Consider the following 27,457-nt stretch of genomic DNA (forward strand, 5'->3'; position numbering starts at 1 on the left):
CCATCTTACTATATTCAGTCAGATTATAAGGCATTAATATTCAGTTGCAACAGGAACCAATCTTTCTGACAAAGGATGGCTTTACTAAATGAGAGAGAGAGAGATTGAGAGAGAGATGAAATAAAGATCGTGCAATGCCTGGGTCCCGTTGCAGAGAGAGCTGCGTTTAAACGCAAGCCAAAAAATCAATTGCAAGTCCCAAATGCGCGCTGTTGATTGGTTGAAAATCAAGTTGCACGTGATTTTTAGAGTTGCGATCGATTGCAACTCTTTCTGCAACGGGCACCTGGTCAATCAGCTGGATTATTTTCATTTTGATTAATCATAATTTCAAATGATTTACAACCTTTCAAAAATACATACATCTTGTATATTTGGCTAACGAAAAATTGGCGATGTTCTCATTCGGTTGGTTTACATAAAATGAGAAGTGAAATGCGCTATACTGTAATCTAACATGACGAGTGAGGGAGTTTATAAAGGACTCATCGTCTATGGGAATAGGATTCATATCCACCTATATTACCCACCTTGAACGCCATCCTCATTTCAATATCACCGCAGAAAATGGGTGGTATCTTCATTCATGTATACTACATGGACTGAATAGGATGTATAATGATACTGTAACCCTATATTTCCTTATCGTTCATTGCCGAGTTGAACAAAGTCGCAAAGTTGATGAATTCACGACGACTTTGTCGATGAGGGAATTGAGGTGAATCCGAGTAAAAATAAAACCAAGTTTCTTGCATATATAGGCTGCTTGGACTCGCCGTGTATCGCATTTCTGTCGCTCTAGGCACATACAAATAAACAAATTTCTAATTGGATGTGTAGAGGCTTGGAGCGTTAAAACCCCTTTTGCTACCGTTTAGAAATACGATGCCAACAACCGCCGCGGGTAATAATGTTAGGGCTTTATCATCAGCCTCCCTTTGTGAAAATCAGGAGAAATGGGTTCAGGCTACGATGGCGCGTTACAAGGTCCCACAAGAGATTTGATTCAAATTGTTGGGGGGAAATGTAGAGCGGTTGTCAAAGATAGGCAAAGGTATATACTGTTTAGGAGATTAATTGCAACGTTCCGCGAATAGGAAACCGCGGCATTTGTTAAGAAATGAATGCAGATTGAATGAAGGAAATTTGAAGGAGCAGTTTTTCTCCCCTGGGTGCCAGAGTTCCGGACAATAGGTTAGCGCGTGAAGACAAGAGGTACTGACAAATGGGTAAAAAGAAACGATGCAACTTTGCCATGTTACCAATGCATCTATTCGTGTTGATTCACAGCAAACAACTGAGATCCGGTCACGCTCGCCTCGCCCGGGCTGGCCCTATGATCCATATTGCTCTTATACCATATTTCCATTTCTATCGATTCTGAATAAGGCTGTTTCGAAGTTGTTTTATATTAACTATAACAATTTTCCACAAAAGTTGTAAAATCAGATCCAAGAAAGCAGTTCAAATTTTCTTAAAAATATAAGATAAAAGAAATGTTTACGATAACAACGTTTAAAGGACAAGTCCACCCCAACAAAAACTTGATTTGAATAAAAAGAGAAAATTCAACAAGCATAACACTGAAAATTTCATCAAAATCGGATATAAAATAAGAAAGTTATGGCATTTTAAAATTTCGCTTATTTTCAACAAAATAGTTATATGAACGAGCCAGCTACATCCAAATGAGAGAGTTGATGACATCACTCACTCACTATTTCTTTTGTATTTTATTATAATGAAGTATGAAATATTCTAATTTTCTCCTCATTGTCCTGTGAAACAAAGTTTTATTTTGCCCTGAACACGTGGAATTCCATTAGTTTAACATTTTGTGCTTCAGGCAAGGAGGTCCTAATCGTCAAATTCGTAAAAATTGAAATATTGTATAATTCAAACAATAAAAAGACAAAAGAAATAGTGAGTGAGTGACATCATCGACTCTCTCATTTGGATGTAACTGGCTCGTTCATATAACATTTTGTTGAAAATAAGCGAAACTTTGAAATGTCATAACTTTCTTATTTTACATCCAATTTTGATGAAATTTTCAGCATTGTGCTTGTCTGATTTTTCTCTATTGATTCAAATCAACATTTTTCTGAGGTGGACTTGTGACATTTAAAATGGCTTACTTTTTACATCCTAAGTATACAACAAAAAACAGGATTTTTCTACATTTTATTTATGAGTTTTATTGGTTTTACAATCACAAACACAATCACAATATGAAATGTACTTTGAGGATTAGTGGAATCTGAATATATCAATAAAAAAAATAATCATCAATAAATAAATAAATAAATAAATAAATGCATTGTAAGCGCACTATTTAGGGAGCTTTGAGTTAGACCATAACAGAAGGAAATTATATTCACAATCTTCATCATTATAGCCATTTTTGTATCAATGGGAACGATGACATATTATTTATACTATAGTATCAATGTTGAATTTTGTTCATGCTATTATTTATTTAAATTCAATCAATCTATCTTGTACTTATTTGTATTATTTTGAAGAATGAAAAAAAAATTGAATTGAATTGAATGTGATTATCATACTTTGGTGTCAATTGAATCGATGACAAAAGTAAGGCTATTATGGTAAATGATCATAATAACTATTGAATAAAATCAGAATAGATAATATTTCGATATTTTATAAAGAAAGAACTAAGTGGTTGTTCTTTTGACAATATTTTATCTAATTGCATGGTAATGCTGGCAATAGTTCTAGATATTTCCTTAATCGATTGTATTTCAAGCTTCTGAAATTCATACTCAGTGTATTTTCTGACACAGAAGACACAAAAAACAACAACAAAATTAGTTAATTTTCTTTTGTTTTAATTTAAAGGATGCAATCAATTCAGAAATAATATATTATGGAAAGAAAATATCGTAGTTGGGGAAAAAAGAATAATGAGATAGTGTTTGATATATAATGCACGATAAAATCCCGACATGACCACATCCATTTACAATTTACGTTGTCAAGAGGGTTAGGATAGAAGAAAAGTAATTAAATAATGAAATAATAGGTTATTGACGGGCATGTAAACGATATGTTCGTGGTTATAGCGAATCTTGGACGTCATACAATTCAATTCAAGAGAAATTATTTCGGCTTTCGAATTTCAAACACATTTTTTGTGGTGACTAATGGAATCTGTGGTGGATAGTGAGAACTCCAATGATGTGTTTAGAATCATTTGAATCCTGTAATTTTGCGGCAATATTACCCACTAGATTGATACAATGTTTGTGTCTATGTTTAACTTGAAGTAACAGTCTATATTGAATGACATTTAATGTCCTTCTAACGATGCCAGAAGTACAATGGTATAAATATTGGTTAGATGTAATTTCCAGGTCATGCCTTCACTAATTTTGAAGTTCAGTTGTAGAGTAGATCTGTTATTACATGCATTTTTAGAGTTTTTAAAGACCTTACCGGCAATGCGTTTGCTTGCATTATGAAGCAATTTTGAAGCCAAAACACACAAAAAAATGTTTTCTTGTTAAAAATGTATTCATTTCGGGTAACTTAAATGGAAAATTGGTTTACAAAATATAAATATAATAGCCTTTATTCAAAGCCCTGGTGGATCCACGGGAGGGGGGGGGGGTGGGCACAGCCGACTCGTGCCCCTCCCCTTTTAGATGCACAATTAAAATTAGAAAAGTTGAAATACCGTTGAAACAATTTTAATATTCAGAACTTTTTTTTGCCTGTCAAATTTGTTTGTGAACGAAATTTACTTACTTTGGGGTAGAAAAAAACTTTTTGTGTGTGGGTAATCCCGGATCTGCCCTGATCTTCTTACCCTATTCAATATTACTATATCAATTTGTATCTTTTTAAACATCTGATTTACTCTTTACTGTAAGAACTTCATTCAAACCACTTTGAATGGGAGCTTTCAAATATCAGGAATAATGTTACATCTATATCTTATACTTAGGTTTGTCGGAAGGTGGATAACACATTTCTACCAGACCCTGGCTTCAAGAAAGATGATCAATTATACATGGAGTGGGGATGACCAGGGACTCATATATAATTGGTGCTGGATATTTTGTTTTAAAAATGAAAGACGGTTGCATGCAGATGGGCATTTGCCAGGGAGGGTGTAACGAGGTCTATAGTGACCGCAGAGCCATGGCAGAGGGACTTAAATAATGGGGTTGTAGGGGGATATTGGGAATTGTGGGGGAAATAGATGACAATTTCGGTATTTTCAACACAGTGCTTTTATCCAGGTAGAAGTGAAAGGATATTATTCATTTCAGATTGATCGTCACATTGTAATATGCCCATCGAATATTTCTCGCTTACTCTTGAAATTTTATTCAGCATATTCATACAGGCTTCTAACTTCTCATTTCTCAGTTTTGCAACAAAAATTGAGGCATTGTTCAAGTCAAAGGGGGATACACAGCAAAAACTGTGGTGTTAACCGGTGTACATAGAGGACCACACCATTTATTTTATTGGTGGTGTTAGTTTTACACCTACAGGTGTTATTACAACACCCTTAATTGTTACATTTACACTCTTTGGTGTTATGTTCAATCTCTAGGGTGTAATTTTAACACATCAGGGTGTGGTCCTCTATTAACACCAATTGGTGTCAGTTTTAACACCACAGTTCTTACAGTGTAGAGTGATGAATCGGTGAACGCTCGTTAGTAATTTTAACATTACTTATATGCAGTAAAAGGCTTGTGTAGTTTTGGAGTGGCGTCAGATTCACTTATCTGTTTGTAAGAAAGAAAATAACAGAGAGAGAGAGTGTGAAGGAGAAAGATAGAAAACTGGATAATAGAGAAAGCAAGGGGGAACAAAGGAAGCGAGAGCAGCAAGGGGAGAAAAGACAGAAATACAGAAAGAAAGCTAGAGAGAGGATGAAAGAAGGAAAGAAAGAAAAAAAGAAAGGCAATAAAGAAGAAAGAGAATGAGAGAGATATAAAGAGATGGAGTTAATCGCAGAAAGGGGGACGAAGAAAATGATTGCTTTCAGAAACAACAAAAAATGTGCATTTACTTTGATAGTCGTGTCTGATAAATTTACCATGTGTCCATAAAGCATTTTGCAATTACTGCGGCTATGCTCACTTTCACTTCCCTCGTGGATAAAGTATCTAAACTTTCCCTAAATACAGTAGACATTAATGACGACTACATCGAGTGAATAACCCGAGGCTCTTCAAATGCGAGATAGATTTGAGCGATGGCCACGAAGATCTATTTCGATTTGTAAGATTGTAATACTTTTAGCGTCATGTTTTGGAATGTATAAATGAGTGACAGCAATACCGGTTAACCGGGTTACAAGCAGCCCCATCGGATGTGGTTTGCTATCTGTATCATAATGCAATGAATGCCTCCCTTCGACTTCGAACTACTATTAAGCCGGGGATCTACAATCATTTTTGTTCCTATTTTGCGATACTTCGATCGATCATGGGACATTACGTCTTTATGATCATTTCGTCTTTATGGAAAATTAAATGAATGGTAGGCCTATACATAATCGATAAGTTAGCAATGGTATACAGAGGCGGTGTTACAACCGATAATGTCGCACCAACGCATAATGTCGTAGATTGCGACATTATGCCAAGAGCGTCCGACGCATTATGTCGCAGTCAACGCATAATGTCGTAGTTTTTCTAACGCATAACGTCACATGTCGCAACGCATAATGTCGCAGCGGTATTTTCTTCAGGACTCGAGCTACAGATAAGATATGAAATATGCTTTCACAAAGCATTTTGAGACACAAGAAAGAGAATTATGTGATTTGGAAATCAGGATAACTCTTTGTATGGATATCTATCGGTTTATCGCCATTTCGTCTACTGCCCTTTTCCCCACTATCGCATGGTCTGATAGCATTTAGTCTACCATCAGTTAGTTAACTATCAACATAGTCCAAAAACCATTTCGTCTAATTACCATCTCGTCTAATAGCCAGTTGGTCTAATAGCCGTTTTGTTTATTATCATTTAGTCTAATTGTGTTTTTTTTCAATTGGTCCAATATCCACTTTGTCCAATATCATTACGTCTATCACCAGCCAATTGGTCTAATAAGCACTTGGTCTGCTCTCATTTCGTCAATGTTCCATTTGGTCTAACTTCAATTCGTTCGCTATCACTTTGTCTAAACCCATTTCGGTTAACAGTCATTTGGTATTGTTGCCATGGGTCCAATCACCGCTTCCAGGAAAATTACCTCCCGGACAATCACCGTCCGGACAACTACCCCCTGACAATTAACCCCCGAGGACAATTACCCCCCGGACAACTAGCCCCCGGACAATTACCCCTGGGGATAATTACTCCCGGGGACAATTGCCACCGGGAATAATTACCCCCCGGGACAATAAACCCCTTGACAAAGGGAGTGCATATAATCATACGAAGGCCGTACGTTTGACGGAAGAAGTACTCAAAGCATTCTCGAGTATCTTGGAATCAAAAGAACGCAGTAATAAAGCCGTAAAAAGTGAGCTCCATCTGCAAATCCTTACAAAACCCAAACATTCGATCATAACTTTTATGTCATGGAAGCAAAAGATCATTCGTTCTGACAATCTTTGCAGTGGCGTAGCTATGGGGGGCCAGGGGGCACGTGTCACCCCCACCCCCCTCCCCTGAAAAAAAAATTGGCCGAGCAAAAAAAGGGGGAGAAATAAAGAAAAAAGAGGAAAATAAGAGGAGTAAATAAAATAAGGTGAGGGGAAGACTTTGTTTTACATCACTCACTACAGTATGTGAAATTTTCGTTCACGCTTCGCGCTCGCATTGCCTTCTCAGGGGGTAATTACCGGGGGGAGTAATTGTCCGGGCCGTAAATGTTGTCGGGGGTAATTGTCCGGGCCGTAATTGTTGTCGGGGGTAATTGACCGGGGGGTAATTGTCCTCGAGGGGTAATTGTCCTCGGGGGTAATTGTCCTCAGGTGGTAATTGTCGGGGGGGGGGGGGTAATTGTCCTCGGGGGTTTAATTGTCAGGGGGTAGTTGTTCGGAAGGTGATTGTCCGGGAGGTAATTGTCCTAGAACCGGTGATTGGACCCATTGCAACGATACCAAATGATTGTTAGCCGAAATGGGTTTAGACAAAGTGATAGCGAACGAACTGAAGTTAAACCAAATGGAACATTGAAGAAATGAGAGCAAATCCAAGTGCTTATTTGACCAATTGGCAATTAGATCAAAAGGTAATAGACGAATGATATTTGACAAAGTGGATATTGGACCAATTGAAAAAAAATGCAATTAGGCTAAATGATAATAAACAAAACGGCTATTAGACGAGATGGTAATTAGACGAAATGGTTATTGGACTATGTTGATAGTTGAATAACTAATGGTAGACGAAATGATATCAGACCATGCGATAGTGGGGAAAAAGGCAGTAGACGAAATGGCAATAAACCGATAAATATCCACAGTGGCGTAACTACGGGGGGGGGGCATGGGGGGAGCACGTGCCCCCCCAATCGGCTGGTAAAAAAAAAAAAAAACGGGGAAAAGGAGAAAAAGAGGGAAAAAGGAAGAGAAACGTAGTGGGGGAAACGAAGAAATTGTTGTTTATCATAGTGTTATATTATATTATGTTATATAACATAAGAAGCATTTTTTCACAACTTTATGAAACATTATTTGCTTAATTGTGTCTTTATTGTTCCTGGTGCTCGCATAGACTTTTTAACGAGATATATAAACCTGCTGTACTAAAGCCTCCCGTTTTCAAATCAATATACAACAAAATAATATATTTCCTCGCAAATAGAGTTATTATTGTTTTAAGTAGTGATATATTCTTCTTTTTCATGACTACTGAAAGTTATTGCCCTATTTTAAGGTCTTAATATAAAACATTTCCTGTCCGTGCTAACGTTCGCATTAGTGGATTGGTGAGATTTCTGCTCTTCAAATATCAATTTTTCTGATCTGAATATAAAAAAAAAATTAACTCGCGCTTCGCGCTCGCATCATTTGGTTAGTGAAATACGTGGGGTCTCAGGGAATTCCTACAAACAAGCCTTGGAATGCCCCTCTTCATGTCTGAATTTCCTAGATTTTCAGCTCGCGCTTCGCGCTCGCAGTATTTCATTAGTGAGATGCGTATAATAATCATGATTACAATGACTTCAAAAAGTGCTCCATGTGTTTAGATGTAATTCTAACAAAATCAGCAAGCGCTTGGCACTCGCATTAGATGACTATGGTGAGATATGTATACTCTGACTTGATGGATTCGTAACTACAGTGCGTATCAAAAAAAAGTTTACACTTCAAAAAAATCCTGTAAAATTATGTATTTGTAATATCCTGAAAATTTTCCCACTTTTTAACATTGGTACAGATCCACTTAAGCAAATGACGCTTTAACTGTCGAAAAATATTTTCGCTTGAGTGAGCACCACGTACTTTTGAAAAGTTAGTGAAAAATGATTTGCGCAGAACTCTGAAATGGTTATGCGAATAAAAGTAGACCTTAATCATGAAGAACACAAGGAATTTAGCTAGTAAAATTGATTTGATGATATATTTAACCTTCTTCAACTTGTTTCCTTGCCAAAACACTTCGAAGAGTGCATTGCGCCCCGCCCCACTCCCCCACACACCCAGGCCATCGTGACGATATTTGCTTTACTCTTAGCTGTGATTTACATGAAATGGTTTAGGCTTGATTTTTATTTTGCATTCATTTTCAAGCTCGGGAAAAGTGTGGAGAAACAAGTATTAAATGAAAATTAATGTAAGCCCACTTTAAATGATACAAACTTAGTGAAAAAATGCTGGAGATGTCTGATATAAACTTTTGTTTAGATTCAGTTATGTCCTCAGATCCAGCTGGCACAAAAAGGGTAAAGGTTGTGCTTACTAAGTGTTGATATTTCAATTTGGGTGGCAAAATTGTTACAGAATGCTTGAATGTATCCATTTAATTTCAATTGACTAAAAGTGCAAGGGAAATGGATGAGAAATGTTTCGCAGGGTAAGTTTGATTTTGCCCTTTCCCATTGACACAGCGTGAAAACAAGCATATCTGCGCAAACAGATTTCTGCGAGCTTTACAAAAATGGACAGTGCTCACTCAAGTGTAACATTCTGTCAAAACTTTTACTTGCATTAGATAGATGAGACCCAAACCTAAGATTATATGTGAAAAAAATACCCACATGTTGTATATTTTTTAATTCCCAGGGCTTTTTCAAAGTGTAAACTTTTTTTTGATACGCACTGTATAGTCCTTAAAATATCCATGTTTGTGGTCAATATATACAAAAATTTCAGCTCGCGCTTCGCGCTCGCATCATTTGGTTAGTCAAATACGTAGGGTCTTAGAGAATTCCTACAAACAACCCTTAGAATGCCCCTCTTCAGGTCTATATTTCCTAAATTTTCAGCTCCCGCTTTTGCGGTTGCAGTATTTGATTAGTAAGATGCGTATGATAATCATGATTACATGACTACAAAAGGTGCTTCATGACTGTGCTTAGATGTAATTCTAACAAAATCAGCAAAGGATGGCAATAGCATTAGATGACTATGGTGAGACATTTATACTCTAAATGGATTCTAAAATATAATCCTTAAAATCTCCTTGTTTAGGATTAGAATATACAAAAAATTTTGCTCGCGCTACGCGCTCGCATTGTTTGTTTAGCGAGACAGTTAAGTATCATGATTACAAAACAATTTGCTTATAATGTCAATTTTTAGACCTCAATATCAACAATTTTCAGATCACGCTTCGCGCTCTCATTATTTAATCAGTGAGATACATATCCGTTTGATGGCACTGCATTCCTTAAAATATCTCTATTAGGTCAGTTTACCTGACAACTGAGCGCGCTTCGCGCGCTCCCTAAGTGACCCGAAATTTTTGCTGTTGCCCCCCCAATGCCGTGACCGACGGTACGCCACTTAATATCCATACAAAGAGTAATCCTGATTTCCTGATCACTTAATTATCTTTCTCGTGTCTCAAAATACTTAGTGAAAGCATATATTTTATATCTTATCTGCAGCTCGAGTCCTGAAGAAAATACCACTGTGCTGTGACATTATGCGCTGCGACATGTGACATCATGCGTTGACAATAATTGCTACGACATTATGCGTTGCGACATGTGACGTTATGCCTTAGAAAAAACTACGGCATTACACCTGTTTCACCAAATGACATCAGTAAACTTATGTAAAGAATTATGATTTTGAATCAGTATAATACAGATGAATTAAATAATTTCATCATTTAAATTATAAACATAATCATCACAAAACGGAAGAGAATTTTAATTCTTACAAATTAAAAAAGTTATCAGTTAATGACTGTGCAAGTCTGTAATTCTGCGGGTGCAGTACCTTTTTTATACACAGAGAGAGCATCGAAATTATAATTTGAACAGGGATATCCCTGATTTGAACCAGTTTATAAATGTACGATTGCGTACTGCACTAAAGCGCGCGCGGCGCGCGCTGAGTGTCATCCAGCCAGGCCAGCTGCCCAGCACTGCACTGCACTGGCGCCCAAGCACGCCGCGCCGCTGCGTCACAGCGGAAAAAAGGTTTTGTCCCGGCCGAAACTGCCGGGTGACCGACCAACCATACTCCGTACCAACTACCATCCTGCAGTTTTTACTTCTTCTGGAAACAGTACAGTCCACCGTCTGGTAATTGTCGTACTGGTACTTCGTCTAACAAATCGGGAAAACAGGAGTAGGCCTACAGGACGATGTAATTATAGAATTTAATGGTAAGTACGGTACCGGTATGGAAGTTTCAAATTTCCTAAAACCTGTCGAGATGTAGACCAAAAAAGCTTCAGTCTCTGTAATGTATTTTGGTTGTTCCGCTGAACTACGTTGGCTCCAGGATTACAGTAAAATGTCAGAAATTGTTGAATAAATCCCCAGAAACGACGGTTAATCCTGTCTAGTGGAGATGGTGACTGAGATACGTGATGATGGTGCCCCATGTCTTTGCTCCAAATCCATTACTTTTACTTTTTAGTTTTTAGCACGCAATGCCAATAAATGAATAATTAAATGACTGCACTGTGACTGTCTGAAGTCGATTTTTTATAGCCTAGGCCTAATTGAGTCACCATGGTGTGCGATTCCTCGATGTTGAGCCGGGGAGCGCGGAGCTATGCCTATGGCATGTATTGTACACTAGGCCTAGGCCTACTTTGTAGTTTATTATTGTAGGCTCCCGTAGCCATACAATGTAGCCCAGGCCATGCCATGCCACCGCGCACTGAAAAATCAAGCCATACTTAGTGTCGTGGACACCAGAACTGAGATCCAAGCACGCGCGACCCAGGCACTAGCTAGAAATCCACTGCCAAACGCGGTTCATGGTACGAGGTTAGTACATGTACTAGATCTATCTCTACTATTATACCTCGCAATACGGTACAGTGTACGTGTGAGTGATGACTACATGATATAGCATCTTTTAACAAGCATATTTAGCATGCATCACCTTTCACGATTTTAGGATTGGATGAAGTTTTATCCACAATTTGGGGCTTTTTGGACATTCCGAGCAGTCAATTTCTTTCGCCTATCCGCCATTTTGATATCCTGCTGTATACATGTAGCTTCGCGTTCTGTTCGAACGTAGAGGGCAGGAATGTTACATGTAGTTGCGCTTGTGATGTTTTCGATTCGATCGAATGGAGTCGAGTATAGTCACGTCATGATGTTTGGATTGTCACGATCGATCACCCCACTTCTAGTATGATAAAAGCAAAGTGGGAGTGAGCTAGTATTTCGTTGAGATTTTGGAATAATTTATGTTGCTGTTCTGTGCAGTTTGATGAAAAATAAGTTTTCTGTGATTTTCCGTTTGATAAGCCACTTTCAAAGGGCCGTTTCCTTGAATTCTCTGAAAACGCGAAAAATCAGTCTGTGTCCCTGCATAATAGTTTTTATAGCGGGTATTATCGACAGAGAGAAAGATTATCGATATCGCTAAGTGGCAGAAACAAGCGATTTTCGACAGGACCATCGATAAACAGGTTATTAATAACAGCCTTCGTAGTGCACGTATCCATGTAGCCATGTATAGAAGTATTCATAAGTAGTGTTGAAATAATACAACATGTACACGTACATGTAGCTTCATCCGAAGCTCATTTAAAAATAGCATTATAGGTCCAAATAGCATTTCCAGTTTTACCACTACCTCCTGTATCACCTGCCACTTGTAGTGCACTCTCCATCCCTACCCTCACAATTCCCGGGGGGAGGGCACTGATCTACCAAAAAAGTAGTACATGTAGGTGTGTGCTGCGGGCGAGACAAAAAACGGGGGCCTTGGAGCGGGCTTATTGTAAAAAGGAGGGTCCTCGGAACGGGCTTCGGAACTATGAATGTTTGTGAAAACGGGGGTCCTTGGAACGGGTCACCTGAGTGTGAGTGCATATGCATCCCTATGGAACGTGCATGCAGCTAGCCTGGCGGTACGGGCGCCGGGTGCGCTAGCGCAGAGGCGATGGTCGGACAGGACAGCGGTCTGCGGCTGCTTTTCACCAAAAGTGCGGCTCATTGTAGCAGATCAATACGGCCGGAACGGCGTAACAGAAAATATGCGAAGCTTCGGAGCGGATTTCTGTCTTTTTTCTCGATAAGAAGAAAATGCTATGCTTTGGAGCAAATTTCTTTTTCTCACATATCAATTTGTTGTGTACAAAAAACGCTCTTATAAGGCATAGAAATGGGACGTTTGACGCACAGTCACTAATACGCGCCGCTGTCTTCGCATCGTGCAGGCAGTCTACGTGTATAGTGGCGGGCTGCTACATTGCGGTGCAGGGGTGTTCAACTTACATATCGTGAGCGCACTCAGCTGCGTGTTTTCACTTCTCCTTTCTCTCCTTTTCTTGTCATATTTCCTCGCATTACTTGTTTTCGTAAATTTCCCTCTCACTTTCCTTGTTTTCTCACTCCCTTCAGTTTTGTAACTCTTCTTGATCACTTGCATTCATTGGCACACCCCCGGTCAAAAATGGTACGGTCCTATCCAACATACACTCAAGTCGTCCTGTACGAATACACGCGCTGCGTTGCCTAGCTATGCGTGTGTACTGTGTACTATACTGTGTACACACAATGCCATCGGCTGAACCCGCCAAACTATAGTGACCAATTATTGCAAAAGCTTTTGCAAATGTGAAAAGTGACAGAGGTTTTTTTTATCCAATCAAAATCATTCTTAGGTATTCGCAATCTACAGCATTTTCTGCAAAATGTCTTTTTTTGATAGGGTCTATTGTGACGTATATATTTTTTTACAACAATGTGAAGTCGCACCAAACGTTTCGTTTCTCGCACTTGCCCATTGGCTCATGTACAAATGGATTTCCAAAATCATCAAGAAAGGTTCCAAAAACCTCAAAAGTGACAGAACTTAATTTGACTAAAATTAAATGAAAATCATATCATGTTAAAGGTGAGAATCTGCTCAATTCTATTCTGTTTTGATAGATCACCTTGTTGACGCGTTTGGGAGATATCTTAGCAAATCCCTAAAAAATGGCGTATTTTCTATTATTCTCCATAGGGAAATAATTTAACACGCTACGCACTGCAAAAAAGGAGCGCAAACAAATTGATATGATAAGACAAAAATGCTATGCCTTGGAACGGAAATTTGAGTGTCAAAATGGGGGCCCCCTCCGCGGCACATGCCCACTATGCATTATATACTGAGTTCCCCCTCCCCCCCAGGACAATTCCATATCACATTAAACAATTGTCCTCAATATGTAACCCCCCCCTCCATCTCCCCTCTCCGGGCTGCGGTGACGCAAACGCTTCCTAGATCTTTGTGTAGTAACATAGAGGGAAACAAACATAACCTCAGTATACACTTCCCCTTGTAGTGTATGCCTACCCAGGGAGGGGGGAGGCACTCAGTATGTAATGCATGGTGGGTGTGCCGCGGAGAGGACCCCCATTTTTACACTGAAATTTCCGTTCCAATTCATAGCATTTTTATCTCATTGAGAAAAGAAACAAAGAAAGCCGCTCCAAAGCATATCATTTTCTTTTTATGGAGAAGAAGGAGAAAGAAATCTGTTCCGGCTGCATTGATCTGCATTTTTGGTGTAAAGCGGCCCGCAGGGCGCTGTCCGACCAGTGCCAGTGCTTCCTATAACTATATACCGTGTAGTAACGTTCAGGAAAAAAAATGTATGCCGTGGAAGGTTGTTCTCATTGTCGATCATGCCATTGCATTCCAAAGTTATTTTGTATCCTCTATTACTATTAAAATCATGCAGACAGGCATGTGCGAAGACAAGGAGGACTGCAGACTGGGGGGGGGGAGACTGGCCATACTACGGCTCACGCCCCCCTCATGCCAAGACGAGAAATGAAGAGATGTTACAATTATTAGGAATTTATCTTGATCCATTCTTTGACTTCATCAAAAGCATCAATGCCAACTTCTAGCACCAGTATCTATAAAGCTAATAGTACCTACATTGTAGCAGCTCATCAACCTTGTGACAGACACACTGAGAGGAGATAATTTGGGTGTGGAAATGATTTACAACGACCAACAAAAACAGCGATCCATTCCAACACAATAATACTAGCCCCGAGAACCTCGCCACTTAAAGTGGAATGGCCCGCAGTTGGCTACCACCTATTTTTACTTTATGCCTAAAATTCAAGTTTTAAATATACTTTGCAAGGGATCAAGGACTTTTTTAAATTTTGAAGGAATCCCAACAAATTCCATACCATATAAAAAAATTTTGAAATAAGACAAAAAATGATGATTAAATCAACTCATATTCTGAAATATTAACAGGGATATTTAAAATTTACAGGGGAAAATATGCAAAAAAAATTTCTGTAAAAGAATATATTGAGGGCCGAATTTAGTTACATTGAAGAGATGGACCCTATTGACTTTTTCTGAAATCTTGAAGGAATCCCAACAAATTTGGTACCATTTTAAAGCTTGTGAAGTAGGAAAAAGAATAGTGCTGAAAGGTCAAGTCCACCTCAGAAAAATGTTGATTTCAATAGAAAGAAAAATCAGACAAGCATAATGCTGAAAATTTCATCAAAATTGGATGTAAAATAAGAAAGTTATGACATTTTAAATTTCGCTTATTTTTTACAAAATAGTGACATGCACAATTTACTCACATGTAAATGAGAGAATCGATGATGTCACTCACTATTTCTTATGTTTTTTATTGTTTGAATTATACAATATTTCAATTTTTACATATTTGACAATGAGGACCAACTTGACTGAATAAAAAATGTTCAACAATGGTAATTCCACATGTCCAGGGAAAAATAAAACTCTTCCACAGAACAATGTGGATAAAATAAGAAATAAATAATGAAATACAAAAGAAATAGTGAGTGATGTCATCAGTTCCCTCATTTACATACCCACTGTTTTGTGAAATTAAGCGAAACTTTAAAATATAACTCTTATTTTACATCCGATTTTTTTTTAAATTTTCAGCGTTATGCTACTACATGTAGTAGTTGGATTTTTCTCTTTTTATTCAAATCAACTTTTTGTTGGGGTGGAATCATCCATTTGAATCAACTCATGTAGATCTAGACCTAAAGCTTTAGTCAGGTTGTGCATTGGTTGTTACTCTGAACTATGTTGACTCCTCTCAAAGGGATTGACAGTGGAATGTCAGAATTTCTTAAAGAAAACCCCAGAAACAATGATTATTCCTGTCTCCTCATGATGTGTAATATTGAAGGAGATAATTACCTGTTTAAAGGAGAGTACAATATGTATGTGCAGATTTTATTCAGCAGCAAAAGTACAACTTACACAAATGCAATGACTGGGACTGTAATCCTTTGTAAAGTGCAATGCGCTGCTACGCGCGGCAAGGTATACTCTTGAATTGTATGCCCTTTTATTCATAAAACTTCAAAGTTGTTCATGGTATAGATTCTTATAGGGTTTTTCCTCCATGACTTTTGTAATATTTATTGATCTCCTGCTTGCTTTACATTGATGCACAGTTGCAGATACAAATTCTGAAAGTGGCATTTTACTTTTCTCTCCATGGAAGCGCCGTGGTGTGGCGGTTCTGACTCTCGCCTTGTAATCAGAGGGTCGTGTGTTTGAATCTCACCATAGCCTAGCGTCCTTTGACAAGGCATCAATCCACACTTTGCCACTCTCACCAGGTGTTAAATGGGTAGGCCTACAGTAGGAAACAACTCATTGTGGTTGGTTTAGCAAGTGTGCGCCTAACAGGCTGCTTGAAATGCTATGAATCCAGTGACTGGGTAATAATAATTGTGAAGCACTTTGAGCAGTCGTAGATTGATAAAGTGCTATATAAATGACAATTATTATTATCCTTACATTCTTCTATATTAAAAGTGTGTCTAAAAAATATACAAATTTGAAAAAATTAGGGTTTTATTTTAGACTAGATCATTGTCGGTCTAATGTTAGTCTCTAGACCCTCATTCTAGATCTAACGTTATATTTCGGTCATTTCAGCCAGTCATTTTGTTAAGACAAGTAAGATTGAAATTGAATCCGGGAAGACCGGACACTGCATTTCAGAATTTTTTTTAAATTGCTTGATTATGCTCATGGGGAAGGGGGCCCAACAACAGCGTTTAGTAAACCTTCGCAAATTACCAAATTATGCGGATTGTGATTCTGAGACATGAATGAGGCCTGAGGTGCTGGCTGATCATATTACCCTAACATCAAAGGGAATGAAACCTAGACAAGTGGGCATGTTTGAAAACAGAAAAATCAAAGAATTAGACAATTTGAGAACGATCGGACAAATCATGAGAAAGTTATGATCATTTGAATATTGCGATAACTAATGCTATGGAGATCCTCCCATTGGCAATGCAACAAAGATATGTGATGTCACATGTGACCAACTACAACTTTCCCTTTTACAGAATTAAAATGCCCCCTAATTTTCTCTTATGGTTATATTTCATCTATGATTTACATGTATTCTTTGAATTAATCTGTATTACATGCCCTCCTACACTGTATGAATGATCTACTGATAGATGTGATAAAAGAGGCAGTTTAAGTGAGATATATACAAAAGTAATAGGAAAGTTGTTCACATGTGACTTCACAAATCTTTGTTGTATTGCTAATAGGAAGATCTGCATTAAAATAATGATCTAAACTAAAAATGGTCATAACTTTCTTATTTATTCAATTTTCTCAAATCTTTGTTGGTTTACTTCTTTGTTGTTTTTTCTATTTTGGCATGAGCTGTCATGTTCCAAAGGTTTCATTTTCCTTAAAGTCTTAATTATGCCTGAGTTAACTCTACCCAAGGAGTTGCTGCAGTCAAATGCCACATTGCCCATCTGTGTTTTACTGAGAAGTCGGTCTATATTTTTCAGTCTATTTCTGCCAGGATTTGCTACCCTGAGACTTGATCTGGCTTTGTGGCATCCTGTTCCTCCATAGGTCTACTAAAGTAACCCAGATCTATGAAGTGCATATGGGTTACTTAAAGTCTACATGGAGGAATTGCACTGCAGTGGTGGGAGTAGGCATCATACCATAAACGTGATTGGTTTGTGCATTCATATGCTCTATTTGCAATAGAAAAAAAGAATAATCAGCGAACTTGACATGGGCTACAGGCTTTGAATAAAAATAGTTGATTACATTTCATGCCAATAATCTGACAAATGGTTTGCTGGTCACTGTATTCAAGTCTTTGTAAATGTGATAACTTCAGTTTAACTTATAACTTAGGCTCATATAAATACATGTACTAGCATGGATCCCATGAAGCCTTTTGATTTTGAGGTCAACGGTCAAGATCACGGTGACATGTTTTCATCTTACCCTTCTGAAGTCCTTGTAAACACAATAACTTCAGTGTAACTTTAATAACCTAGGCTCATATAATTTGGTGTGTACGATACTACATGTAGCATGGGTCCTAGGAAGCCCATTGATCTTGAGGTCAAAGGTCAAGGTCACACTGACATGTTTTCATCTCACCCATCTGAAGTCCTAATAATGCGATAACTTTTCAGTAGTTAACTTAACCTAGTTATAGGCTCATTATAATTTGGTGTGTATGATAATAGGGTCATTCCATAAAGCTCGAACGTACATTCGGACACATTTAAGAGCTGTATCTCCTTTAATTTGATAGCAGTGTTTTATTTATTTTAGTATAACATGTGACCTAGGTTATCATTACAGCATGACAGGACCAGGCTGCAATATGAAGAATAGAAAATATGGGCAAAAATGTGAGGGGTCGGACGTACATCAGACGAAAGCAGGTTTTATGCTTTTAGATTTCATGTCAAAATCTCTGTGATTTTTGTGTTGCAGGTACTAAAATTCTAATATGAGCTGTTAGCTAAAGGATGAATCTTACAAGAAATGAAGCAAAGAAATTGATAGGCATTGCTTTGTTTTAGTTACAGGCTGATCTATTTGGGGTCGGACGTACACTTTGAAGGGGTCGGACGTACATTGTGCAAAATATTTGCACACTGTACGTCCGACCCCCTTTGAAGATCAGTTACTCAAAACATAGACATTCTAAACTGGATTTTTTTAATATACATACTGTTTGGTTAGTTGTCTTTCACATAAGATGGAATTAACAAATGAATCTGATGCTGGTGAAGAGTTATGCTTGATTAAAGTTGACATGCATTCAGACAGTGTACGTCCGACCCCATACTGATTTTCTTACAATCAAGCAAAATGCACCACATATCTATTACAAATGAGTCAATGGGTTTAAACTGTTTCCATTTTTAGATCACATCAATAATGAAACAACTCAACTATTCACACAATGCAGAATACTGTTTGAACAATATTGATGCAAACAAAAAAAATTGATTTAAACCAAAATCTGTAAAAAAAAAATGACTAATGGCCTCCTATCTTTGACCTTTTGACCCCTAGATGACCTTTGACCTCATCAACACACACATGGTATCAACCAAGGATCATTTGTACCAAGTTTGAACAAGGTTGATGCAGAAATAAAGAAATGAGAACAAGTCAAAATTAAATGAATAACCCTTCACATTTTCTTAACTTACACCCCTATAGGCAAAAGTATTTAGTCTAGACATCCATGTATCATTATAGCAAATGGCAGATCTATTTCTCATAGAGGGGCAATTGCTGTACCTGAGATTGAGGGGAAGGGGCAATTTCTACTTTTATATGGAACTTCTTTGTTTATTAAATTTCTCATGTATTTGTAGGTTTTAATTTTAATTTTCTTTTTTAATTTTCTGCAGGCTATTATTAAGTCATAATTACCACTAAATTCATTAAGTTATGTGATAATTTGAGATGAAGGAAGGCAGTTTCCATTGAATATGCACACAATACATAAATAAATCACCATTTCTTGAAGATGATATCATCAATTAAAAAATCTACACGTCAAAAATGTGAGGTATTCTGTGTGAAATTGGTCTCAAAACTTGTGCAAGACTTCAAAGAAAAAACCAATAAAACTATACAGCGATATCAGGGTGTGTTAAATCCTATCAAATGTACAGCTGTAAGGCCTCCATGTATCAACGCACTGTCACACATGACGTTTCAGGTGCACTGCAAAAAAGGTTGGTGTAAATTTAACACCAGCCAGGTATCTACATGTACATGTATATCTGTCCATACTGGAGAGGTGTTAAAACAACACCGGTTTGGTGTAACTACGCTAACACTAATTTGGCATTTAACCAACACCAATCAGTGCAAAACCAATATTGGTTTTGATTCTTAAGTGTTGTTGCAGAGCTGCCAACCAGTACGTTTTGGGCGTATTTAGTATGTTTTTGCAACCAGAATACGTCAGTATGTTTTTTCTTTAAAAACTATGATTTTGTGAGAGAAAAAAATTGAAAAATAACACAAATGGGTTTTGAATCAATGTAATTTCAGGAAACTTTTTTCAATCATTTTGTTAAAACCAGTGCACATTACAGCTTGCATGCAGCTTGAGCGCCGCGATGAGCTTTCGCACAATGTATTTCATTATGAAATAAAAGTACATTTTTTTGGGAAATATGCATTTTTTTTGTTCACAGAATACAAGTTTTTCATTTCCAGAGGTTTGCAGGTCTGGTGAATGCTTCTGTGATGTGGACTGATATAGATACCAGGCTGGTGTTACATAAACACCAGTGTTTTGCAGTGTGGGTTTCTTTTGGTAATCAACAGTATCATATTTCTCTAGCCAACTGCTGTACTTGGGCTTGCGCTTCAGTTTAATGAAGTTAAAAGAGCTAGTGCTAAAGTAAGCAAATCAGCCTTTATTAAGTACCGGTATGCTACTTCACGACAGAGGATTAGGTCTCAGAACTAGCAGTTCAAGCCAAGGGCTTTATAAATTATACATGTATGTAAATTAGCACCAAAAACTAAGTGAAATTTGGTTATGTAACTGTGTGATCACATCGTTTTCTACCATTCATCAATTTTCGTCGTGAGCAATCCCCAACCAAGATCTGAATAAGAAGAATCCAAATTAGGGTTAAGGGAGTAATACAGCATATTGTAGGATTGCCCGTCAGTGCAAATATGGCCAAAATTAGGTAAAAACATTGTGATTCAAACTACACATGTACTTCCTCAGTTTTACCAATTTTCATAAAATTTGGCATGCACATTGGTCTTGAGGTAAAGATGTGCAAGATATATTTGTTGCATGTGTCAGAAATCATGTTGCCATGAATCTTGCTCTTCAAACCGCTTCATCAGTTTTCAACGAATTCTTATGAAATTTACATGTAACTCTCACATTCTTTTTTTTTATGCAGTAAAGATGTGTATTAAAGACAATTTGTGCAACTGCATTGTCAGAAATTTTTTTGCTGTGGTCATTGCAATTAAAGCCACAAACACAGAAAAACTGCTATTCTCAGGGTTTTGGTCAGGGTTCATCAAAAGTTAGCATCCACATTGGTCTTCAGCTAAAAACTTTAAAGCAATTCTCTATTCCAAATGTGTTTGAGATTGTGTTGCCATGGTGAGTGACAGCACGTTTCTGCCAAAAACCCAGGAAAATTACTTTCCATTTTACCATTGCTGTTTATATTTATCTGCTTCAAATCACCCATTTATAACCCACCTCTATGAGCAGAAACTCTAAAGAGAGTACTTCTACAGTATAAAAAGAAGTCTTCCAATGCAGCATTGTACTGTGCAGGTCTGGCATACAAAACTTGAAGTGCACACCATCATTTTGTCGGCCTAGCTTCTTGACCATTTATGAGTTTCACACAGGTTTATAGTCAATTCAATTGGTTAACAATTATTATTAAACCATGTCTACAGATCGATAATAAAACCAGCAAAAAGTCAATTCAATTTTCTGTCTTGAATTGGTTCATTATTTTGCTTTTCTTTTTCAAATGTTCTGCCCTTTTTATAGGCATATTGGTGTTGAGGAGCAGGAAAATAACAGGCAAAGAGTTGAAGCACTCTTGTATTTGGCAAAATAAACATTGGTGCAATGAGTCGAAACTTGGTGTCTGACAGTATTTCCCAGCGAGAGAGCAAATTTGTTGACCTTAGCATGAAAATCTGATATTGTGATAGATTTTGAAATAATATTCAGACAATAACATAATATCTTACCCTCCTTTCCTTTCTTTTACAAATATCCTTTTTTTTTCCTTTATCGTTGTCAAGGAACATGAGGGACAGAGTAGAGGGACATGGCACCTGAGAATTCATTTGTCCATTATACAATCTATAAATTTACTTTTGTTGAGGATGTGTTCAACCCACTGCTCAATAGATTGAACAAACCCTTTAATGATACCATGTGCATACTGTACATGTACATCATATGCCAGCAATTCACTTTTTTTTTCATTTTTTAAATGCAAATAATGATAATGTGCCAATTTCTTTCAAGATTTGAATAATTTTTATACTACTGCATTAGATGTACATGCATGTATGTATTTTCACACAATTTAATTTAGGACCAATTTCAGGTAATTTTGTAGGTAACATCAGGGACTTGACAAATAACAGAAAAAAGAAGGTATACATTAATTCTAGGGTATTCTTCTAGATTTGAAGGGATAGTTAAAATTCAATTTTACATGCGTGTACTGAATTTAAAACCAAAATATCACATTATAAATATAATTAAATATACAATGCATCTAGGACTACATAAACTCATATCAATTAGATTATGGCATGTACAGTGTTGTACATGTACATGTATCTGAATTGGTTTAGGACCCCTTTAAAAGCAAGGCTTGTGAGCGGGGCACACATACACTTGGCAGCCACAAACGCACCCATCCACACAACACATAAAACTGATCATAACTTTTCAAGAACTTTTTGAACATGGAAAGAGTTGTACTATTTTTTCATATCAACAGGCATACTGTTTCATTCTTTAATGCAGGATATGAAAGGATTTCAGAGTGACATTTGTTCTCGCAAAAGGCTAATGACCATGATCCCTGTGGCATGCATACATGTATTATAATGTATCTATTTGTTAGTTCTGGAGGGGTATTTTGTAATGTATACTCTTGAGGCATTAATTGTAGTTTGAACATAAACAATACGCAATTGAACGACAATGATGGATACATGTACATAAGTCGTATTGCCCTTTTCTTTAATAATTTCAACTTATCAAGATAAGACTTGAAAGTGTGTCCCCAGGCAACATTATAATATCTCAAGTATTTGTATATTGTTATCAGTATCATTTCAGGTAAATTCATTTTAACCTACAGTATAAATAACTACATGTACACCGCGAGACACCAGTTTATATACCGGTAGTGCAGACAGCATCTGGATGATTTTTCTAGGATTGTACAATATGTTTAAACCAAAGTAACTTTCATTGCTATTTCATGATTCTATTAATTTTTCTTTGTTAACATAATTATCCAAATACTACTAGGGACGCAGAACGTGGCATATGGGGCAAAATTTTTAAACTTTTGAACATGATACTTACAGTATACACCTGAACATTTTGACATGATACATGTACATGTATACACAGAACATTCGGCCACATTTCATAGTTTTTCCTTTGCTTTCTTTTTCTTGGTTGTGGAATAGTTTATTTTGGGGGGATGTGCCCCTCCATTGAATTTCTGATGAAAGGATATTAAGAGTAAGTGAATTGTGGAAAATATTCATTTTTTTGGCTTGGCTTCATTAATTTTGTTATTGATTTCATATAATATTGATACTATAAATGGGGCTCAAATCTCAATATTTTACATACACTGTACACAGGGTCTTTCATGCAGGTGGCCATAGTCCGGAGGGTGGGGGCACAAATGAAATATTTTGACATTGGTTTGCTTCATCGTGACACCTTCGATTTGGGATACTTAAAAGTACATGCACATGTATGGTGATCTACATGTGTATGTTATGTATTTATGATATGTACATGTACTACAGTTCAAAACATACTTTATTTCTGTTGTGAGTCTTCTGAATATGCATTTGCTTGGCTGCAGTCAATCCCTCTCTTTTGTGCTTGATCAGTAACCAGTAATGTATGCGGCTGGTGCCCCATCCCAGGCGCTTTATGCTGTGTGCATTTCTTCCCACTTGTATTTAATCAAGAAATTCTCTATCTCAACTGAATCTCAATAATCTCAATCTTCTCATAAATAACTGTCAGCGCATCCTTTCTGTACCACTATCGATGACTTATGTGGGTTATGGATTGTTTCAATATGCTATGGAATTAACTTCCACAAGACATGTGCAATATTTTTTGTCAAGCAGGACCTTCAAAATATTACTAAAAACTTGGTTATTCACATATATGTACATTGTATATGCTTTCAAGTAAATGAAGCTTTTCTCTGGCCTAACATGTTTCCATTTTTCCGTGTCTTTTGTTTATTGCACCATAAAGCATTGTCTCATGATGAACACCAGCGCTTTACAAATGTCCATTTTATTGTTTGTATTAAAGGATTTTGTAATGTTATATTACTGAGAACTTTGACAGTTTCACTCAAATGCAACATCTCATTGCAATACATTTTAAATTGTCCTCTGAAATATAAAAGTCAAATTACTTCAAAAAGTAACCATGTGGAAGATACACATTTTATAAATTCCTTAATTGGTTGATGAGCTGAAGTATGCATTACATATTCTATATTTCTAAGTCCCCACATTTTCTTGATTACATTGATCTTTATAGAAAACTTGATGTGTAATATGATTTTATGCCCCTTTTAGTTATGCATTTTTTTCATAGTGCATACTCACTATATCTTAATTTTTTATTTTCTTTTATTATTGATCTCTGAAATTTCAGTTGTTTCAAGAACTACCTGAATCAGCTGTAACACAGACAGTGTTTAGCGTCTTGAGACCAAATAATGTTGAAGCTGACAGCGGGAACTATTTCAGGTATGTTCATGTAATTCAATTTGCCTTCCTTCAGGGATTGGCATGGAGTTTGCTTGTTTATTATATCGGAGCCTCGACCAACCCTTGCTGGGGATTCCTATTGTCCTGTATTTTTTGAATAATCAGTAAAAGATCTTAGTAAATTGCAATTGTAACAATAATTGTTACAATTACCACCGATCTTCCTTTGCAACAAACATTTTTATTTTCTTTGTCCTCTCTTTAGAATACATTACCTATTTTCTGTTAAGTTAAATGCAAATCTCTAAATGACTTCAAACGAGCATTTCTCCGGGACAAAACTCATCTTAACCACTGCTGCAGCTTTTCTATCACTGTAATGACTCACATGTAGTTTTCAACCTCTCTCTTTGTCTCTCTTTGACATTTCCATACTATTAATGATTATACTAGTGTCTTATTTACCCAGGGCAGCAACTCCAGTAAGGAAACTGTTCTGCCAGACATGATTTTATTATTGTTTGTTTCATTGGCCCCATAATATCAGATTTTGCATTGATCTGTAAATTACATGTATGGGGCCAATGAAAATGAGAATGGGTTCAATGAAAATGAGAAAAAATCATAATAACAGTAATGCTTCATTTGAACCCTCCATCTGTGAAATAAATACTGTACATGTACGTGCCTTTTTTTATTATATTTTATTTGCAGAGTAAAGTTGAGTTGAGTTGAATTTAAGTCATTTTAAAAGGGAGGTGTAAAGCCATCAGTTATGATCTATATTTATGGGAAATTTATGGTATTGACTTCATATTTCAAATGATTTTAAAGGTCTAGCACACTTAAACAATTTCATTTTAAATGTTAAAATATCATGTGTAAAACTAAACACAGTGTTGTGCTTTATTTCACAAAACAGTTCAGTTTATTTGGGGTGATTTGGAACTAAGACTAAAAGTTGGTGATGTTTCACATTTCCTATTTATATTTCATTCTGACAATTATGAACTATAACTAATGATTCATGTTTTAACATTGCTTTTGCATAAACTGTATGTGCAGAAGATGAAAGATCCTTTAAATCTTGGAAAATCAAAGACACTGGTAATCTTTGTCCAACTTTTCTTTCAATTTTTCTGCTCGAAATCTAATGCATGTTGATTGAAAAGCATTTTCTGACACAGGGCATCAGGCAACAAAACTAAGACCAAGAAACTGAACTGTCCCTTTGCAAATGATCACTTACGCCTTGGTAGATGTATATTGTCAAAAGACCTGTATGTTGTCATAAATATGCACATAATCTTTAGGCGGCGGATTTTGTCTATTTAAAGGTAAGAATCACGTTAAATGTCCGTCGCTAATAGGTCCATGGTACAATGTTAGAACATTGTACCATGGACCTCTTCGTGATGGTCATTCATGTACATGTACATTTTGATCGGAACTACAAAGATATGGACGGTTAATGTGAGCCTTCCTTTGATGCAAAGATAGTGTCCGCCTTCTAATTATGTGCATCTTAAAAGAAAACAATAGCGACTGTCAAAGATTGTTGGATTATTTACATACAAATTATTTACCAGGTTTGGATTTTGCTGGCTGATATCTGTATAAATATGCCTTTGAAGGAACATGCTTCAGATTGGGAAATTGTAAATTCTTGATTCTCGAAATTTCACACACATGATTTCAATAACATTGAAAGATACATAATTTCTGCAAGCCATGTGCCATTTTCCTTTGTCATATCAGGAGGAAGCTTGGAAAAAAGGGCTTATGAAGGATGAACAATCGATCACAATATAGCCTTTATCTGGAAATGTTTGTAGATTGTCCCAAATAAATAAAAAATTAAACTAAAGGTGTGTTCAATGTCGATTTTCAAATTTAAACAGCAACATGAATCATTGAAAACTAAATTAGAAATCACTGAACACAAACACGATCAGCGTTGCACTGTTCAGTGTTGAAAACATAAAGCAGTTTACGTGTTGATCGTCTTTAAATTTCCCTCTTTAGTTAGTGCAGCTTTAGTGCGCAGTTTGACCCATCACATGAAAGGTCAGTTCTGGCACCAGTTTGTGTAGGCTTCCTATACGAGAGCAAATTTAAACACGCTTCAAATCTCAAATTGTGTTTAATGTCCATTCGTGATGGTCAAGGTCGTAAAATTTGAGTTGATTGCGTTTTTAATCGCATCTTTTTCGATGTTTAAATTTTCCTTCGAATCATGATTTGAAAGATGTTTACTATTCGACCGGAAATAGAGGACATTGAACACACCCTTTGGTTCTCATTCTATCCATGTTTTGTAATCACGTTTTTTAATCTTGATCCATGTTGCCGATTAAATTTTGAAATGACATTGAACACACCCTATAAAGATCACCCTATAAAGTTTGGAACTACACATTGATTTCCAGGATTAGGGCAAATTTTCTTTGCATGTACTTTATGCAATATCAATGTCTAATACATGTATGTATTCATGTCACTTGGGCGCAAATGAGACAGCTGATAAACTACTTTCTAATTTCTTTTGACCAGGTCTGCAAGCTGATTCTTAGTGATTCATCAGGTATGACGGTGCTTATCAGAGGTTAATACCGAAAGAAAGACTGAGAAAGATTCCACTTAAAGCCAAACATAGAGGAACCATTTCTTTGGGTTGCTGTTCCCAAGGGCCAATTACCTCATGTTCATCAAGAGGTCACTGCTACATATTAACGCTGGTAGACAATACTGCTACAGTAGCAGAAATATTGTAGAGCATCTACTCAAGGCAAGGATTTCCTCATAAATGCTTGCTGATAGAGGAACTCCAATTACCTCAGAGGTAATGAAGGAAGTTAGCCGACTTTTTTCAATCCGTATTATCCACAGTGTTAGTCCAGGCAGGAGATATATCTTAATGAATAGAGTAAAATTTACTGAGCAAAATGCTGAAAATTTGATCAAAATCTGATTACAAATAACGAAGTTATTGGATTTTAAAGATATTCATTATTCCGGTGAAACAGTTCTAGGCAT

General features: G+C 36.8%; 1 long non-coding RNA gene across 2 annotated transcripts; it reads left to right on the forward strand.

Moving 5' to 3' along the window:
- The first annotated feature begins 10,734 nt into the window (after nucleotides 1-10,734).
- Nucleotides 10,735-27,317, forward strand: LOC121422132. Of its 2 annotated transcripts, none has more exons than XR_005971119.1 (3): nucleotides 10,735-10,784; nucleotides 24,366-24,460; nucleotides 26,975-27,317. It is a non-coding gene; the product is annotated as an uncharacterized LOC121422132 (long non-coding RNA). The 2 variants fall into 2 exon arrangements; XR_005971120.1 differs by lacking the exon at nucleotides 10,735-10,784 and adding an exon at nucleotides 11,315-11,397.
- Nucleotides 27,318-27,457: the final 140 nt, after the last annotated feature.

The sequence above is a fragment of the Lytechinus variegatus genome, chromosome 1 (genome assembly GCF_018143015.1).
Source record: "Lytechinus variegatus isolate NC3 chromosome 1, Lvar_3.0, whole genome shotgun sequence".
Lineage (NCBI taxonomy): Eukaryota > Metazoa > Echinodermata > Echinoidea > Temnopleuroida > Toxopneustidae > Lytechinus > Lytechinus variegatus.